Source organism: Sturnus vulgaris, chromosome 5 (genome assembly GCF_052056855.1).
Source record: "Sturnus vulgaris isolate bStuVul1 chromosome 5, bStuVul1.hap1, whole genome shotgun sequence".
Lineage (NCBI taxonomy): Eukaryota > Metazoa > Chordata > Aves > Passeriformes > Sturnidae > Sturnus > Sturnus vulgaris.
Window position 1 is genome coordinate 31,526,822 of NC_142247.1, and position 20,895 is coordinate 31,547,716.

Sequence of the window (20,895 nt, forward strand, 5' to 3'; positions counted from 1 at the left end):
GGAGCCAACACACATCTCTCCTGCTGAATGATGCTGGTAGGAAGGGGTTCATTTAAAAAGGCCCCAAAAGTTCTCCCCTGACTGACACCTTCCAAAAGACAGAGAGGAAAACAATTCTTTTTGAGCCATTTCTACAGCTGTGTTCTCAGTGATGTTGCTTGGATCCCCGAGATATGTACTTACCTGTGCTCTTTGACCATCCATTCTGACTCCCTACCAGGGCTGATGATTATCTCTTGAACATTTTTACCTGCAGAGGGAATATGAACAACTAAGGAGAACAGAGGGGAAGGAAGACTTGGGAGAAGATGAAGAGGACTGGGAATGAGAGTCCTGTAAGACTTCACAGAAAAATAGCTAACCAAAAGCACAATTAAGCCTCATTAGGTGTAGTTAAAACCAAAGACAAAATAAATGGAACAAGAAGAGGTGCATGAAAAATGCATGAAAGAGAGACTGACAAGCCAGAGCCCTCTGCATCCCACGTGGTGCTGCCTGTGACCAGCTATTCTATTGGAGTCTCCATTAAGAAGTGGCAATTGCAAATCTGGGTCTGGCCACTGTATTTGGTATCAGCTGGTTCCATATAAACATTCCCAGTGGGAAGCTCTTCTTGCCTAGAGAGCTGTTGAGGGCAGAAAATTGTTCCTCTAAGGATCTGGTTTGTCACGTTCCTTCATACTCCACCAACACATCCAAGCTATGCCTGTGCCTCCAGGTTAACTCACCTGTGAAACCTCTCAGTCTTTACTGGAACATCCTTCTAGCACAGCTCTGCTCACTCCAATGTCTTTTTATGCCTGGCTGTTAAGCTTCTCTAAATCCAGTGCTTCTCCCTGAAGCCATATGGGTGGACTGCATGATGACAAGCTGATCTCTTAAACAATTCCCTTGGTTGTCTTCCCAGAGCTGAAGCCTGAGCACTAAATCTGTCTAATACTAAGTGATTTTCTTGTGTGACCACCTTGGAGCTCCGTGGTGGCTCTGGCTCATGCAGGTCATGATTCTGGACAGGCTTTATTTGGGACTTGGTTTCACTGCAGTTATTAACAAGAACATATGAATTAGAGCTCTGTGTCTTCACACAGGGTTAATTGTTTCTGAGCCCTCCTTTATCTAAAGGATCAGTTCCATGTTAGAACATGGGCATTTACAGCTCCTTTATTAAGAAAATAAGAAAGTGTCAGGGATTGAAAAATGCCTCATCCCTTTGATTTGAGAGATATTATACACCTTTATTTTTCATGAAAGGAAGCCAGTGAATGGGAATATCACTCTGGGGGAAGAAGAGGTGATAATGACAGGTTGTTCTTTTATGTTTCTTTTTTGTTCTCGTTCTGTTTCCCCCTCTCAGAGGACTGCAATCATGTACTCAAGAACCAAAGTAAAATCCATTATAATAATAATAAGGTAATACTACATACATAACTCTTTTGCTAATATCTCCATACATTCTGCAAATATCTAGGAAGTGAGGCTCAGTGTCTCAGGAACATAAATATTTTAGCAGTTTGCAGATGGAAAAACTGAATGTGCATACAGGTTTTAAACATTTACTCCCAGGTTACTCAGAGTAAGCATCTCCAGACTTAAGCTCCCCCTGCTCACACTGCATACTAAATGAAAACTGAGCAGCCATTACTAATGAGCCAATTTCTGAGCATGAGTTAATTGGTCTTGGTGAGAGATTACATAGCTTTTGGCTAGTTCAGAACATGAGCAGAGTGAGTTTTATCTGTCTGCAAAGGGCCACACAAATAATAGCCTTCAGGCTGCAGGACTGGAAACAGTCCCCAGTCCCCAGCATCATCTGAACACCCAGGAGGTGTGTATAACCACCTCATTGCAGACCACCAAAACCTTCCTGGGAAGTACACTAATGGACATGTCAATAACCTCATCTGCGTCCTTGAAAGGAACCAGAGCACAAAACTGCTTTGGCCCAGTTCTTAAAAGGCAGTGTTGCCTGTTACAATCTCTCCACAAATGTATGTCAGGTCCTCAAAATCATAAAACAGGCTTAAAAACTGCAAGATTAGAACCAACTAGATAAGAGGAAAGAGACCCTCAGGGTGCTGCAAGGTCAGGTTTTTCTCTGCAGTGAAAATAACTAGCATCTTATTTTTTAACTAAAAAAACCCAGAACTCTGATCAAAGCTTCTATATTTGCACATATTTACCGACAAGGGTCACATTTGAGTGGATCCCTTTCATTAATGTGAAACTGGAGAGTTTTCCTGAACCTACCTGGTTCCTCTGCTTGCAAATCTCTCTGATGATCTGTAATTAGGAAAATTCAGGTTTTTTAGCAGCCATCAGGTCTTGTTTGTGTGAAGCCAGCAGTGCTGTTGCCTGCCTCCTCAGGAGCCGGATTTTAAGGCTGGGGCAATCCCCCTCAAGCCCTGCCCAGCAGAAGCCGGGCAGCACCAGTGTTCCCTTGCTTCGAGTCCATGTCCTCTGCCCAGGCTGCAGGCTGTGCTAGCCTGGCACCCCACTTTCAGCAATGTAAAGAGTGATCATTCTGACATCAAAGTCTACCAAAGTGCCTTTTTCTCTGGTGTAAATGACAAAGCGAGCTGCTGAGTCAAAGGAAATAAGATCTAAGGCATCTTTTACGTGTTTGTTCTGGCTGAAGTCTTAGAGGATGTGTACAGCAGTATAAATTTACCCATTACCTTTTCCATCACACTGCACTCCCCCAGCCTTCCTCTGTCCAGAGGAGCTTGCTCCTCTTAGATAATTACACAACAGTCCAATTAACAAGGAAACTTTCCATCTTCAGGGCCCAGTCAGACTACCAGATTTTTAAAAGCTCCCATTGGCACTGACCTGCACTTTGCTTCGAATCAGAGGGCAACTGCATCTGTGAAACGAACAGGAGGGACAAATTTAATTACTGGCGAAATAACTCATCAGGATTTCCACTCCTGTTTATTGCTGGAGTGTAGAGAAAAGAGTTTGTGGTTTATGTGTGAGGTCAAAGAAAATGGGAAAGGGGCTAACCATAAGAATTTGTTCTGGAAATCACTACTAATTAAGATATCATGCAAAACCAAGGAATTGCTTCATCTGCCAGCCTCTTCTATGCAGCATAGATCTAAGTCACACTGCTTTTTTTGTTCTCTTTTAAGGATTTGACCCTTCTAGCATACAACCTAAGTCCATATAGGGTCCTGCTTGAGAGGGGGTAGGTGAAGAGCCTAAGGAATTCAGGTTTTTCCAATTTTGCACTTGAAGGCCATTTATGTAAGCACCTGGAAATAGAGATTCCTCCTTCCCAGTGCCTTTGAAAGGCACTTTATTTTAATGCTACAGAAGGGAAAGCAGGCACACAGACTCATGCTGAACTTGTGATTCCTTTGATGGGTAACAGCACAGACTCTGTGCTGTCAGTGAGGACTTGAAACCAAATTCAGCAGCAGAGGTAAAGCACTCAGGACATTGAAGCAGAAGCGCTGCAAACCAGTTGCAGTGGTGCAGTCTCTCATCGGTGGCACACGGGCCATGGGAACACACAGCTCGCAGAGTCCTTCAGTCTGCTCCACTGGTGGAGCAGAGCCTCTGCTGCCAGCCGATCCCACGGTTTGCTTTGTTTCACGATGGACTCTGCTCCTTCATTGTTCAGATGGGGAGGTGGATGGGAGGAACTGTGCAAGTTGGCATGGCAACCTCAGGCTCTGCGCTTTGAGGCTTATGCAACCACGAGCAGGTTGAGAAGGTGGGAAAGGGCACTTCCCTTCTCTCGCAGCCTCGTCAACAATTGCTTCATATCCTTGGCAATTAAGCAGAAATAAACGATCTGCCAGAGCTTTGAGCTTCCTGCAAAGCCTCCCCCTTGCCCTGCTTTTCTTTCTAGAGGCTTTACAAGCTTTTGGGCAACAGCAGGAGCCTGCAAAGTTCCCCTCACCCCATCTATCACCCCTGAGAGCATGACCTGAGAAAGGTTACTGGCTTTCCGGGTTTTATTCGCCACCAGCAGCCAACCAAGGGTGCTTCAGGTACAGAGAACATGACTAAAAATAAGATGGATGACCCATGGACCGCTGTGCTTTAGCTCTTACGCACTCAGCCTTACCAAACCTTGTGCTCCAGGTCTGCACCACAGAGACACAATGCTGCACCTCCAAGGAGACGATGAAGAGGATGTATGACAGCTTTTTGCCCTTACTGCCAATACAAAGCATGGAGATTTTAGGTTCCAAGTGTTTTCAGGTAAACAGCTCTTCTGTCCTCCCCATTTAAGCAAAGGAAAGGTGAAGAAAAGCCAGGGGTTCTGTTAGCAGAATGAATCTCCAAGATACTTTTCCAGCATATAGTAGTTCATGGTGTTGATTGGAGATTTGCTTCCATCTTAGCTTATTGCATCCTCAGTTATGGGTTTTTTAGACACCACTAGCAACTGCATCTATCACGCTGGACAAATTTTATTTGTGAATACTGAAAAGGGCAAATAGGGAATGAATCTGATGTCCTCGCTGTAGCTGAGCTAATGTAAACTCTTGCCAGCAGGGAGAGTTTTAAAGTGGACAGATAGGCAGCTTGGTCAGAAGTGCAAAAGGGCACTGCAGTGAGCTGAGCATATGGCTGGTCAATAACCATTGCAAATCCTTGTGGTTTTACACTAAATCTCCTAACAGCTGATGAGTCCTTAGGATTTGGATCTGTGTGATGAGAAGAAAGAATTAATCAGTTTTATTCTTATCTTAAAGCAAGGAAAGAAACACAAAGGCAACAAAACAAAGTTTTCGTGAATGCAGAGGAAATTCTGTAAGCATCATTGGAATTAATCCTACAGATTCAAAGGTTTGGAAGTAAAGGCAGGTTGTTCCTATTTTCAGTCAGAAAATAAATATTAATAAGCCAGTCTCATGATTCAGGAAGAGGTGACTCATGCTTCAAGGTGCTTGGCAGGCCAGCATTGACATTGCTACAAACACCTTCAGTGTCCATTAGCACCTAGGCAGAGGTGCTAGGACTTCCCACATGGCCACAGCAGAAGAAAAAGCCTTGGCTAGGTCAGTATCCCTTGGTGCCTTGGCCTGCCAAACATGCCCCGATGTGTTTCTCAGTGAACCTGGCCAAGCCTCTTTAGGATCATCAAAGGTGGTGAGGAGCTCAGACAGTTCTCAATTGCTCTATGGCTGGATGGCTTTTTTCTATATGGAAATCTTCTCTAGCCAGAGTGCAGTCTTCAGCATTCCCAACACTGAGCTTCAGGTAATTTATTATATGACTTGATGAACCAAAGCCAGCCTATACACATTCTTTCTCATCCTCTGGACAGGAGAAAGCAGAGGAAGGTGACAGGAGCTGGCAAGCTCATCCCAGCTATTCTGCAGAAGGATGTACTTATGCAAAGGGAACAGCTACTTGAGCTGCCTTTAACAGCCTTGCCAGCTCTCTGCCCCAACTCCTGTCTCACAATTATCCTGTTTGTGGCACACGAGCATCATGAAAATGCAAAGGGGAGGGAGAAAGGGACATTCACACCTTGTGCCAGCATCTCTAGAGGGGAGCACTGCTCCTGATAGAGCCTGCCCAGAGTAAGCACAGATCTGTTGCATTCACAATGAGAAAGAAGATCATGGTCTGTTCACCAGCACCTGGGCAAACTAACACACGTAAGCCAGCCTGAACTAAAAGGTGGCTTGGGTCTGTGAGCTTCCTTCAGGCTTCCTTTTTGATCAACCCCAGGCTATAAAATCAATATGACATTGCAGGTAGCCCTAAGAATGATGTGGCAGGTACTGTCACCTCCCCTCTGGTTATTGCTGAAGGAAGAGACACAGACCTAAGGCTGCAGCCTGCCAGTCCCAACTACAGAGAGATTACACAAAGTCATAAATACCAAGAAAAATGTTACAGAACAATTTTAAACTCTTCCTTAAGCTAAAGGTTTTGCATTCCCTAGTTGTCCCACAGTTGCAGTGCAGAGAGGTCCTGGAATATCACCTGTATCTGTGTGTGGTAATGGAGATTTCCCTCAGCTTCACTCAGACTGTCAGATCCTCCTCACACAGACGGCATCTCCCCTCCTCAGTGACCACTGTCTGTCCCAAGAGAGCCTGACACAACGTCCTAGAGTTATTTTATCTAGGGACACCATTGCCTTTTGGGGCTGTGACAGAGCCCAGTGCAAACGTAGGCCAAGCACACATGGACTGCACAGCCCAGCATGATTTGCTGCCTGCTGTTTCTCCCCGCTGTAGCTTTGCCTTTCTCCCTTGCTGTAGCAGCAAGAGTATCCCAGCATACAGACACAGTTGGGAAGTCAATCCCAGGTGTTTGAGGGAGGTGTGGGAGACATGGTGAGTGCCTTTCACAGTGCTTGTCACTGTTGAAGGAAGTTGACAGGCAATACATTTAAAATTCGGCTGAGTGGCTCCTGGCAGGGGTGCCTTGCAGGGGGTGTCAGAGGGACAGTGTAGAGATGCTCATTGTTCTCCTGTCTAGCTGCTACCCCCTCCGTCTTTCTGCTCACAAAGAGATTTACCAGCACTCCATGCCAGCCATTTTCTTGGATTTGGCCTGACAACCAAAGCCACCCTCAGATGAGAGGACAGACAGACTCCTTCACATCTCTGCTGCTTTCTGTAGTCTGCCGTTGTTAGAGAGAATAAAAGAGGATCACGAATACAGTGTCCAAGCGTGATGGAATTGAAGTCAGTGGCTGTGGGGAAAGGCTGGCACTCTTGCCATCAGACCTTTAAGGAGCCCTGTAAGACAAGCAGATGCTGATCTGTGCTCAATGCAGTGCTTGTTCTCTGCAAAACCTCCCTTTGCAGCTCCTCTTTGTCCAGTAAGATTGAAGTGAGCATGCACTTAACAGGGCCCTGTTAGATACTGCCCCCAAGTGTGGTACCATACCACTATAGGCTTTGTCTCCAGTGGCTTTTGGGGGTGGGAAGGGGCAACATTACAAATACTTCTCTTTCCTCTGCCACCTTCCTGCACCCAAAAACTTCTCTCTCACTCTTTAGCATTGACTCTTGCCAACTCCATGCAAAATTAGGCACTGGTCCACTTGCTGTAAAGCTCTTCCCTTCTTCTAACACTCGTTGCTCCACAGTGGGTACTGCTGTGTTGGTTTGAAAGTAAAACCAGTGCGAGACTCCAAGTCAGTAATACAATTTAATAGGAGAAAAGAGAAAAAAATAAAATACATGCAATAATATAATAGAAACAACCACCAACACAGTCAGAAATACAACCTGACACCCTGTCAGTCAGGGTGTTGGTAGCAGTCCGTATAAATGGTGGCTGCAGTCCTCCTGGATGACAGATGTGGTTCTGTTGAAGCAGTGCTCCTGTAGAAGGTGCAGTTTTCCTCCGAAGATCCAGCAATGATGTGGAAAAAGGTCCGACTTTCCTCTGGGATCCAGTAGAAAGGTCTGCCCTCGGGTCCCAAACCCCAGTTTTTTATCTAGGTAGGAAAGGCTTGGCTCCTGCCCCTGGTTGGGGCATCTCCCAATGGGGTGATGTAATCTTATCAGTCACACAATAGGACTTAATGGCCCATTAACAGAATATATCTTCTGGAGGAGGGATGGGTTGTGAATAGATAACGATGATCATCCCCCCATCTTATCAGATGGCACATCAGCAGAGGATATCTCCCACAGAGATAAGGATCACCACCCCTCCCACATTTTAACAGATGGTGATAGAATACACATTTTTGCATTGTACCCCAGGACATAATCCACCCCTTATTCTATTACCATCTACATCACACCCAAACCAATACCCTCTTACAGATATATAATACAAAATGAAACCTTACATACAGTTCTCACTAAAAATTAGGTCTCTTTGCGGTACACAACGGGTTTCCCCATCTTTCTGCATTACCCACCAAGTGCAACCAGGTCCTTGAGCAAAAACAATCCCACGGATTGGTTTGCCTTTGCCTGTGGTGGGATTAATCCAAACAGTCTTTCCTAAAATACCTTTCATGTGTACCACTGGGACCTTGTCCCCATCCACTGTGTGTAGGGGTTCAGAGTGGGCAGGACCGGCTCGATTGATGGACCCTCGGGTGTTAACCATCCAGGTGGCTTTGGCCAAGTTCATTTCCCAATTTCTGAAGGTTCCACCACCAAGTGCTTTCAAAGTAGTCTTAAGGAGTCCATTACACCGTTCAACTTTCCCGGCAGCTGGCGCATGGTAAGGAATATGATATATCCATTCAATGCCATGTTCTTTGGCCCACGTGTTGATAAGGCCGTTCTTGAAATGGGTTCCGTTGTCTGATTCAATTCTCTCAGGGGTACCATGCCTCCAAAGGACTTGTTTTTCTAGGCCCAAGATGGTGTTCCGGGCAGTGGCATGAGGCACAGGGTAGGTCTCTAACCATCCTGTGGTTGCTTCCACCATGGTCAGTACGTAGCGTTTGCCCTGGCGGGTTTGGGGAAGGGTGATGTAGTCAATTTGCCAGGCTTCCCCATACCTGTACTTTGACCATCGTCCACCATACCACAGAGGCTTCACCCGCTTGGCCTGTTTGATTGCGGCACAGGTCTCGCAGTCGTGGATGACCTGTGAGATACTGTCCATGGTAAGGTCCACCCCTCGGTCACGGGCCCATCGGTACGTCGCATCTCTCCCCTGATGACCAGAGGCATCATGGGCCCAACGAGCTAGGAATGATTCTCCCTTGTGCTGCCAGTCTAGATCCACCTGTGATACTTTCACTTTGGCAGCTCGGTCCACCTGCTCGTTGTTGTGATGTTCTTCATTAGCCCGGCTTTTGGGTACATGTGCATCCACGTGTCGAACCTTTATGGTCAGTTTCTCTATTCGGGCAGCAATGTCCTGCCAAATCTCAGCTGCCCATATGGGTTTCCCTCTGCGTTGCCAGTTGGCCTTTTTCCAGCGATCCAGCCAACCCCACAGAGCATTAGCTACCATCCATGAGTCAGTGTAGAGATAGAGCCTTGGCCACTTCTCTCGTTCAGCAATATCCAAAGCCAACTGGACGGCTTTTAGCTCTGCGACTTGACTTGATCCACCTTGTCCCTCGGTAGCTTGTGCAACTTGTCGTGTGGGGCTCCATACTGCAGCTTTCCATTTCCGGTTAGTGCCTACAATTCGGCAGGAACCATCAGTGAAGAGGGCATATCGTCTTTCAGTCTCTGGTAGCTCATTATATGGTGGGGCTTCCTCAGCACGTGCCACTTGCTCCTCTTCTTCTTCAGAAGACAATCCAAAAGTCTCACCTTCAGGCCAGTTTGTAATTATTTCCAGAATCCCAGGGCGATTTGGATTCCCAATACGGGCGCGCTGAGTGATGAGGGCAATCCACTTGCTCCATGTGGTGTCAGTGGCGTGATGTGTGGAAGGCACCTTTCCCTTGAACATCCAGCCCAGCACTGGTAGTCGGGGTGCCAGGAGGAGTTGTGTTTCTGTGCCAATCACCTCTGAGGCAGCTTGAACTCCTTCATAGGCGGCCAAGATCTCCTTCTCTGTGGGAGTGTAGTTGGCTTCAGATCCTTTGTAGCTTCTGCTCCAGAATCCCAGTGGTCGACCCCGAGTCTCACCAGGCACCTTCTGCCACAGGCTCCAAGACAAACCATGGTTCCCGGCTGCAGAGTAGAGCACGTTCTTCACATCTGGTCCCGTCCTGACTGGGCCAAGGGCTACTGCATGAGCAATCTCCTGCTTGATCTGGGCGAAGGCTTGCTGCTGCTCAGGGCCCCAGTGGAAATCGTTCTTCTTGCGGGTAACCAGGTAGAGAGGGCTCACAATCTGGCTGTACTCAGGAATGTGCATCCTCCAAAAGCCTATGGCACCTAGGAAGGCTTGTGTTTCCTTCTTGTTGGTAGGTGGAGACATAGCAGTGATCTTATTAATTACCTCTGTTGGGATCTGACGACGTCCATCTTGCCACTTGACTCCTAGAAACTGAATTTCCTGAGCTGGTCCCTTAACTTTACTTCGCTTAATGGCAAAACCAGCTTTCAGCAGAATCTGGATAATCTTCTCTCCTTTCTCGAAGACTTCCCCTGCTGTGCTGCCCCATACAATGATGTCATCGATATACTGTAGATGTTCGGGGGCCTCACCCTTCTCCAGTGCAGCCTGGATCAGTCCATGACAGATGGTGGGACTGTGCTTCCACCCCTGGGGCAGACGATTCCAGGTGTACTGCACGCCCCTCCAGGTGAAAGCAAACTGAGGCCTGCATTCTGCTGCCAGAGGAATGGAGAAAAATGCATTGGCGATATCAATAGTGGCATACCACTTTGCTGCCTTGGACTCCAGCTCGTACTGGAGTTCCAGCATGTCTGGCACAGCAGCGCTCAGCGGTGGAGTCACCTCATTCAATGCACGATAGTCTACGGTCAATCTCCATTCTCCTTCAGATTTACACACAGGCCAGATGGGGCTGTTGAAGGGTGAGTGGGTTTTGCTGACCACCCCTTGGCTCTCCAGTTTACGGATCATTTCATGGATGGGAATCACTGAGTCTCTGTCAGTACGGTATTGCCGGCGGTGTACTGTTGTTCTGGCGATTGGTACCTGTTGCCCTTCAACTCTCAGTAGTCCCACAGCAGAGGGGTCATCTGCAAGACCAGGCAAGGTGCTCAGTTTTCTAATGCCGTCTGTCTCTACAGCAGCTATCCCGAAAGCCCAGCGATATCCTTTTGGGTCTTTGAAGTATCCATTTCTAAGATAGTCTATGCCAAGGATGCATGGGGCCTCTGGGCCAGTCACGATGGGGTGTTTCTGCCACCTGTTCCCAGTTAAACTCACTTCGGCCTCCACTACAGTCAGCTGCTGGGATCCTCCTGTTACCCCAGAAATAGAGATGGATTCTTCTCCTACATACTTTGATGGCATCAGAGTACACTGGGCGCCGGTGTCAACCAAAGCCTTATGTTTTTGTGGGTCGGATGTGCCAGGCCATCGGATCCACACAGTCCAATAGATCCGATTATCCCTCTCCTCTACCTGGCTAGAGGCAGGGCTCCTCTATTCCTGATCCTGGTACACGTTGCTCTCTCCCTGTAAATAGGTTCTTGAGGTTCCTTCAAGAGGATCAGTCATATCATCATTCTGATACTGTCTGGAGTTCTGTACACGAGAGACTGGAGCAGCATTGACTCTAGATGAACTTCTTGGGGTAGGTGTCCCTCTTTTCAGCTCACGTACCCGGGCTGCTAAGGAGGAGGTGGGTTTTCCATCCCACTTCCTCATGTCTTCTCCATGCTCCTGAAGGAAAAACCAGAGGTTACCTCGTGGAGTGTGTCCTCTCTCCCTGCCTGAGGAACGCCGGCTCCTAATGGCAGAAACTCTTGTTGGTTCAGGAGAGATCTGGTAGTTGTTTTCCTTAAGTTCTTTTTTTAGTTTCTGATGGCCCTCTTCAATCAGGCTTCGGACTTGCTCCACCAGCCTTGTTTCCACGGATGAGACATGGGTACGAAATGGGGCTGTGACAGTGTCCTCATAAATCCTTAGTTTATTGGCCAAGACGCCTACCATGTCCTCACCTTCCCTCCACTGCAGCGTTGCCAGGTAACGGGAATACATCTCTGGTCCAAGTCGTGCAAATCTCAACCACATCTGTGACGTGCACCGGACACAGTCTGGGCTCTTAGGAAATCTCTCATCTTCTGAGAAAATTATCTCCAGCACGGCCAATTCCCTCAGGCATCGGATACCTTGTTCTATTGTGCTCCATTTTCCTTGGTGCACCTGAAGATCTTCTTTACAAAGGTATCTGTCCTTCACACTTGTCAGCAGTCGCCGCCAGAGGCTGAGAGTTTCTTGGGTTCTCCCAATCCCCTGGTCAATGACCACATCCCGGGACAGAGATCCCAGTTGCCTGGCCTCACATCCATCCAGAATGGTGTCATTGGCTGCAGCGTCCCAGATGCGGAGCAGCCAGGTCAAGATGGACTCATTTGTCTGGCGGGTGAATTCCCTCCGCAGGTCACGCAGCTCACCCAGGGATAGAGAGCGAGTGATGATTTCTGGCTCTGTCACTTCTGCTGGGTGCGAAGGTCCTGCCACGTCCTCGTCAGTCACTATGCGAACTGATTTGCTCTTTGATTTCTTCTTCTGAACGGGCGCAACTGCTACTGGTCTAGGCTGTTCTGGCTCAGTGATGGTTTGTGTGGAGATGCTGATGGTGCTTCTGTCTTTTTTCTCCTCTGTGGCAGACTGTATAGACACGGACACTGTTGCTTTGCTTTTGGCTTTTTCCTCCTCTGTGGCAGTCTGCGTAGACACGGACACTGTTGCTTTGCTTTTGGCTTTTTCCTCCTTTGTGGCAGTCTGCATAGACACGGGCACTGTTGCTTTTTGTTTGGTTCTTCTCCTCTTTGTGACATTCTGTGCAGTCGTGGACGAAGTTGATTTGTTTCTTTTTTCCTCTTCCTCAAGAATACGCATCAATACGCCATGTAGTGTTCTGTTTCTAAGCATGTTGTAGGCTGTAAAGGCTGTGCAGAGGAGACAAAGCAGAACTAACAACAATATTATGCTGTCCTTAGCATCCAGTGGGAACTCAACATTTCCAAAAACTACTGTATCAGGCCGGAAAGATTGGAAAAAATCATCCTTTACCCCTCCCCCCAAGGGCTGGGTGTGATTGTTAAAACCCCGGATGTAGCAACCTAGACTAGGACAAGCCAACAAGGTCGAGTATATATTCCGGATTATGTTCATTGCCTCAGAGGTTATCATGCAGTAGACATAATAGGCCAGTAAAGCAATTTTTATACCATATCCTGGTCTACACAGGAGCATTACAGCTGGCAGATAGTTCCCCATGTGTGGAAAAATATAGAGAGCAAGATATAAAACCCATGTAAGCATGTTGAGAATCATGGTGAAAACAAAATTGTAATACTGACTTTCCTCAGTACCCTTCGTGCCCCACGTTGGGCGCCAATTAATGTGTTGGTTTGAAAGTAAAACCAGTGCGAGACTCCAAGTCAGTAATACAATTTAATAGGAGAAAAGAGAAAAAAATAAAATACATGCAATAATATAATAGAAACAACCACCAACACAGTCAGAAATACAACCTGACACCCTGTCAGTCAGGGTGTTGGTAGCAGTCCGTATAAATGGTGGCTGCAGTCCTCCTGGATGACAGATGTGGTTCTGTTGAAGCAGTGCTCCTGTAGAAGGTGCAGTTTTCCTCCGAAGATCCAGCAATGATGTGGAAAAAGGTCCGACTTTCCTCTGGGATCCAGTAGAAAGGTCTGCCCTCGGGTCCCAAACCCCAGTTTTTTATCTAGGTAGGAAAGGCTTGGCTCCTGCCCCTGGTTGGGGCATCTCCCAATGGGGTGATGTAATCTTATCAGTCACACAATAGGACTTAATGGCCCATTAACAGAATATATCTTCTGGAGGAGGGATGGGTTGTGAATAGATAACGATGATCATCCCCCCATCTTATCAGATGGCACATCAGCAGAGGATATCTCCCACAGAGATAAGGATCACCACCCCTCCCACATTTTAACAGATGGTGATAGAATACACATTTTTGCATTGTACCCCAGGACAACTGCAGACAGCAAGTGTCAGAAGAAAAACAACCACGTTAACAGAAATGGATTTTTCTCTCCACACAGATGGACAACAAATATTTTTAAACACAATCTCAACAAGATGTGTTAATTTGTACCTCTGTAACCTCATGAGCCTTTCTCGTAAGAAAGCAAAAGAACAGATGGATAATATTATGAAACTCCAGGGAGATGGATGGCTGCATAGTGGACACATTTGATCCTTCTCCAGTTCTCAGACAGGACTCCAACAAAGCACTTAATTTATGTAGCCTAGCCTGCAGTCACAACTAACCCTGAGATGTGCAGACCAGTCCAGGTTCAAAAGCACCTACCACGGTTGCATCAGCAGTCTAAAGAGAGAAGGAATATGTAGACAAGTCAGTAAGAGCAAATTGTGTCAAATGTTAACTGCTGGAAAGAGCACAAAAGCACAGATGCTCCCTGGGAGGGAGAAACACGAAGCAACAGTGTCTAAAGAGACACCAGAGAGGAATAGCAGGCAGCAAATTGGTCTTGGCTCTGCAGGTCAGGTATGTCAGCCAGAAAACTAAACACAGGCAGTTTGGTTGGCATTGCTTTCTGTCACAGCCTTGGAAGACAACACTTGCTACTTAGGTGACTGTGACCAGCACCCTTACAGAATAGTGATATGAGTGTGGGCACTTACCAGAAGGGCACTGGGAAAACTCATTGCTTAGAGTCCAGCTCAGATCACTCTCATCTCCCAGAGAGTCACATCTCCTTTTCCTCTCGGTCACACCCTGCAAGAATCTACCACAGGAATCTGTAAGAGAAGAAACCTGTGTTTTGATTACCTATTTTGCCCTGTTTAGAGAAGGGACAAACCCAAACTGCTGGAAGTGTGATCTGACCATCATATCTCTGATGACTCAAGAGTTTAGGACCCAAACCTCAGTGGGAGTACTCCTCTTTGAAAGTGGGGATGATTGTGATGGACCCCAGAACACTTCTTTTCTCTGCTCTCTTGAGGTTGCTCGTGTTGATACAATGATACCTCTGCAAATAAAGGAATTATGAAACTTTGTGCATGAGATACCCATAAAGAGACACCCATAAAGCCTTCCCTATAAAATAGCTCCCTTGTGAAATGAGTTACTAAAATAAGAGCATCTCCTACCTCAAATATAGATAGGTTTTTCTGCCCAAGCTAAAGGCAGATGAAAGACTTTTACCTATTACTGTTCCTGTGAAAAGCAGGCAGCAACATTTGGAAAAGGAAATGCATGGAAGAATGGTCCTGAAGAGAGCCTGGAGAAAGCCTGTCATGCTGTATGCTCTTTAAAAGATTTTAAGACCCAAGAGGAAAGAAGCTGCATGGAAGCAGGATATAATACCTCCTTGTTAAACATACACGTCAAAAATCTCCAACTGCACTAACAATTTCTTTGCTTGGTGGAAATTACTCTTTGTTTGAAAGACACAGCAGCTGTAGATACATCTCCCCATAGGAGTAAGGCCTTTGCATATGGGAAATCTCTAAAATGGGGCAATCAATAGAGGATATAACCATAGTCTACAAAAGCCCTATGGCTGCAGACATCAAGGAAAAGAGAACTGTTTGACAGGGTTTGTGGAGCAGACATTCTGTCCAGTGCCATGAAAGTCTCTGAATGCTGGGATCCATCTGGTTTTGGACTAATCTTCAGGGAAAGTGGTGAAAGCCACTTTGCTTTTTGTTGCTTGTATTAAGCTTAACTGGCTCAGGTGCTCTGTAGTGAGCGCTCCTCTTCTGGCAAGGAGTTACATTGCAATAAACACCAGCCTTTCTTACCCCTAAATAACCCAAGCAGATGCACAGCCCTTCCTTTCATAAACAAAAGTCCCTGGAGGAGTCCTCCAGGACAGGCTGCAACACACTTCAACCTTCGGACACAGCAGGGCAGGGAACCCTCACAGTCAGAAATCCAGGTCTAGTCTGCCATTATGAAGATTGCTTGGAGGCAGTGCACATAAATAAACATGGAACGCACAGCTTAAAATGGGAAAATGTCCATCTGACTGGCTCCTGGAATAATTTTCTGTGCTTCCACACTCGGACTCTGGGCAGCTCCCTCCCTGCCCTGAGGTCTGGAGCTATTCTTGGTAGCGTCACTGGATTAATATTGCAGGAAACAGAGAGGTGATGTATGGTGCTGTCAGACATGGACAAAGGAGAGCGTGCCCTTCTCCCCGGGAAGGAGACAACAGCACAGCGACTGTGGGAAGGTGTCAGTCAACATTTGTGCCCCCAACGAGGCTGGACTGCTGCTCTTCCAGCATCAGGAATGCTGTCATCTGGGTGAGCTGCTTGTTCCACTTCTCCAAGGCTGACTGATACCAGCAATTAAAACTGCATTTCTTTATGGGGAAATTTGGCGTGGCTGCCACATCCCAGGAGCTCAGGCACTTTGGAGGCAGAGTTCAGAGTGGGCTTTGTCATCTGGAGGGGGCTGTAAAGGCCACACTGGCAATGAAGTGAACACATGTCACACAGACCCTCTCACCATGTTAACTCGATTAGCATGTGCTTTGTGGGTTTTTTTCTGCTATGTTTTGTGTTTTCATGCTGCAGATCAACTAATTTTCTTGGTCCAATTAGAGTTACAGCTGCTAAAGCCTAAGGCATGACTGGCTGATTGGGTTTTGAAGAATTTGACATTTTGCAGCTAAAAGCTTTATCAAGGGTAAGCAGCATTAACCTCTTTCCTTGCTTCCTTTTTTTCTCTTTAAGCAATGAAGATTTTCTGCCTCCAGCTGGACCCACTGCTCATGCCAGAGTCTGGGCAGCTCGTGATAAATGATGGTTTCCCCACAGCTTTGCATCCCAGTCCTCCCAGCTCAGCCAGTGAGTGCCCCAGCCTCACCAGGAATGTAGATCCCTTTCATTAAACCATACACCTGGTGTGAAACAGTCCCAGTGCAAACACAAGCATGGCAGAAACTCCTCTAAATGTCCTGGGTGGGCTGGGCTTCCCATTTGCTGTGGTCGAGTGCCCTCATCTGCCTGCTCATCCCACCTCCCCAGACTGAGTTACTGCCACACAGGGATATAACATATGGATATAACATTCCATGCTTCTCTCCTCACAATCTTGCTGCACTGCACCTGCACACACGCACACACCTGTCTGCACACTGACAGGAAACTCTCAGCAAACGGGGAGTTAAGGGAACATTACCTTAATAAACAGGCAGATTTAACCCAAGCCAGCAATGCTGCCAGAATGGCCCCAAGCCCAGCTTCGACGTGACTCTGGAAAGGCCACCAGCACATGGATGAACGAGCCTTGGCCTCTCTGGCTTCTTGAAAGTGAAATGCCACAGTGCAGAGAAACAGGAGTCCTTGTCACGGAGCTAATCCAGGCTGGGCAAGAGACACCTTGTCCTAAGCCTCCCTCTGTGTGATTCATCTGATACTGGCTTGCAAAGATTGGATTAAGAGTCTTCTTCCAAAATGACAACATCCCTTCACACTCTGTTGCCCACTGAAGGGATTTCCTCCTCTCATCCCACCCAGCTTTCCCCATTCTTTAAAAGGGTCTTGAGAAAGAGGCTGCCAGAGCTGTCCTGGGTCATGGTAGTTCCTAAGCCAAAGGAAGAACCAGGGGTCCCCACAAACAGTATTTTTCTGTAGATACAGGATCACAGCAAGAGTTTGACTTTAAGACGGGAGAGGAAATCAAATGCTTCAAAATGTGTCTGCTTTAAGGATTAAATCATATTCATTGCAGCCTATTTGTATGTTTAGCACATTTTCTTGGCACAGATATAGATGCAATTCTCATTTCATTTACACAGCTGCAAAACCCCATCTCAGTTAAAAGAAGAGGGTAAAGTTAGAGCCTGTAAATCCACTCTGGAAAAGATATTCAATCTTGTAAGTCACAGTTTACACTAGACCTTAGCCACAAGAGACTGAGATCTTGTCTATTTACTGTTAGAGCGAGGATGCAGGACTCAGAAGCCAGTTCTGCCCCCATCTGTAACTGCAAAGCATCTCAGCACATTATGGGTAATTAGCTGCTCAGTGGTGAAAGACTGCTTTGGTTTCCTTTGGGATAAACCATATCCTTAGTCTAAGCATTGAATGACAGCCTGGCACCACTGTCAGAATCTGGCTCGTGAGTGGTCCCTGCATCAGCATACTTGACAATCCAGAAAAAAGACACTTTCCTATTCTTCCAAAGGAAGATTTTAAGCAAAAAAAGTGTGGGAAGAGATGTATCATGGATACCTGGAGCCATTGGATACACTGGTTGGAGTCACTTTTGGAGAATGCCTTTTCTACTTGCTCAGGGAGAATTTAGAGATGATTCAAAACTGCCACTAAGAGCCCAGTCCTAAATGGGACATGGGGATCAGCCAGTTCTCTTCAATTTCCATCTCCTTTTTACTAATAAAGCCACCTTGGTGCAATTTTTCCTGTCTGTATTCATTACCAGTAGATTGGATTATTCTTTCAAGACTTTTCAACTGAAATATGGCATTCTACTGATGCCATGTTTTTTACACCAGGTCCAAAAAATGGCATCTCCATAACATATTAGCCAGTCTGAACATGAACATGGATGTAGAGTTAAATATTAAAAATACAGTAAAATATATATAACTGATAATTCTGACTTTAACATGTTTTCAACATGTAAAAAACTATACATGTTAATTTTAGTACCTGACTTTTACTCCTTCTATTTGAAACCTGGATCTGGACTCCAGGATTTTCCTGCAAGCCTTCAGACTCGGATTTGGTTTTTGACAGATGAAAACAAATACGAGAGGCTGGCGGGTGGAACATCTCTGTTCAGTACTGGTGTGGTTCAGAAAGCTGTGGGGAAGATGGGCCTCGACATCTCCCAAACACTATGCAGCACACCAGCTTTGTGCAGAGGGTGCTTGAGCACGCAGCCTACCTGGGAGAGGAGCAGGGAAATCCTGGGCTGGAGCAGCACTGTGCTGCAATTACCACCGAGGTTGTGGACTGATGGTTCCTCAGCCAGTCTGCACTGGTGCAGGTGCTAATAACAATCCTGTGCTGGGAACAGACTGAGGCCCCTCCTCGACAGCACCTCAGGCAGCATCAGAGGCAGTGAGAGAAAATCAGTTTTTAATATTAAGTGGCAGTTCAAGACACTCCAGTCTTTGGGCAGGGGAACAGCCTGCTGCTTTGGCCATGAACTCTGTCTGTCCTTCATCCCAGCAGCAGGACAGGGCTGATCTCATTCTGGGTCAGCTCTCTCATTGCAGAGCGTGGTCGTGGGAACAGTCACACTACATGTATGCTAGCTTACTCCTAGCCTCTGCTGGACCAGATAAACCAGCTGCTACCGAGGCAAAAGCTGTATGTTCTTCTATGGACATTTAAGTTCACACTTCAGCAGAATAGTGGAGTCCTCACCAGACTTGGCTCCCTCAGCCCTATACAGCCTTTCAGTATTGTACCCCCAGGCACTGACTGCTTAGTCTTCTGCCAAGGGTGCCTTTCTCTGACCCGGAGTGCTGACTGCCTGGTGTGAGCCTTGGAGTAATCCCTGGCACTCTGCCCAGCAACCACAGGAGTTTCATGCATCTTCCAAATCTATGGGAACTGGTTTTGAGATTATGTCCTCAGCAACTCCTAATCAGTGCTTCCCCAGGATCTGAGACTGGATAGTGAGGTGGCATGTAACTTCCATCCAGGACCTTCGGGAGCAAATTTCTTAGATGGGGAGTTTCCAAGTCCAACTTGCCCTCTTAGGAGTTTAATAATGCGTATAAAGACATGAAATAGTCTTTGATTAGGAACTCCTAACTGCTACTCATTTCTCTGGAGAATTTGGCTGTTTATAGCTTTGCTCATTCTTTTGTACTCTCACTCCCAACACACTGGAGGTTGTTATTTTGGGGCTGCATTCAAAAACACCCACATGGGAAGAGCATAAGTTGCTTCCAGAACAAAAATAAGTCATGGTTGTGTACGTGCCTTAAAAGACAGTCAGTCCCTGTCTGGTTCTTGCAATGGTATTCAAGCACCTTGATCTTCTGCAGTATTTACCAAGCAAGTCAGTCAGAAAAGCACCTGGGAAAGATGGGATGTAGCCATAACTCCCTTTCCAGATGTGTATTGGCTAGTTTAGGTACTGTCTTAGTCTACAAGAAAACCAATTGCAAACCCTAATTCTCCCGATTAATTGCTTAGACATTTAACTCACAGTGGGCCACCTGGGCAACCATCTCTTCCTCTCCTATAGCATCTGCCTCTAGCATCTTCTGCCTCTTTCCTCTTCCCTCTTCCCTCTTCCCATGCAAGAGGTGCCTATTATGCCTGGCTGTACCCTATCCAGCTGCCTCCACTGACAGGGGGGAGCAGGGTGACACAATGGGACAGGCTGTGGACGCTTCTCTTAGCCTTAAGGATCCACATTCCTTCCCCTGGAGCATAAGAAAGGTGAAGGACCAAGGTTTAAAATTAACAGTCGTCATGAGAGATTAATTGCTGTAAATTTAAAAAACTGGCTGAACTGGCTATTTGCCAAGAGTGAGAGTTTACCGAAGTGGTGGATCGCTTTGACAACTGACATTCCTTTTGCAGCTGAACAACATTTTCTCTGCTTTTGTTTCCAGTTTACATCAGTCCAAGAGTTAACCCACTCAAAACTAAGAAGCAGAAGACTAAGAAACTAAGAAAATAAAAAACTAAGAAGAGAAGTCTGTTCTTTTCAAAATTAGGCTGATATCTACTATTTCTACTGACCTGGTGAGCACCAAAAGGAAAATAACTTCCATTAGCATATTTCCATTGGGTAACAAGCCACATGTTTTAATGTAAACCATCTTAATAAATTACTTCTGTCCAGCACATGTAATGTTGTTTGACTTAGCTTATAATATCAGTTTAAATGCTAGTTTTCTGGATTCTAAGATGTTTCCTAATGTTATTTACATAGATTAGGAATTTTAAAAATATAACTATTTAAAAAATGGTGAATGGTTGTTCTGCTATACTAAGATGTTTAAGCATGCAGCCAAGTTGTTCTCTTGATTTGCAAAAAGAAATACCCTATTTATTCTTCAGGGTCTAACTAGTTGCAAATCAGACTGTCAAGTAGCAAGGGGGAAAGAAAAACGATTTTTTTTCCCAGTGAAACAATTTAAAAGAAAAATTAAAAGGAGAAAAAACCCACAAAAAAACCTCAAAACCATGAATAACAATAATAGATTAAACTTTCTTGTTTGGAGGCTCTAGTCACAGCTAAATGCAGTGATTTTAAAAACACGTTTATTTCAGCCAGCTGCCCTTGCAATAATGACCTGACATTTCTATCCTGACATTTCAATCAAATATGATCCTGTTATTTGTTTGTCCACCTGTTACAAAGCAGGCATAGACAGG

The 20,895-nt window shown here is 46.1% G+C and overlaps 1 long non-coding RNA gene across 1 annotated transcript in view; it reads left to right on the plus strand.

Moving 5' to 3' along the window:
- The window catches only part of LOC148223647 (uncharacterized), a 52,288-nt gene extending 32,026 nt beyond the window's left edge, over nt 1-20,262 (plus strand). Inside the window, exon 4 of the long non-coding RNA XR_015803886.1 lies at nt 20,127-20,262. This is a non-coding gene — a long non-coding RNA (uncharacterized LOC148223647). The remainder of the gene's footprint in view (nt 1-20,126) is intronic.
- Nucleotides 20,263-20,895: the final 633 nt, after the last annotated feature.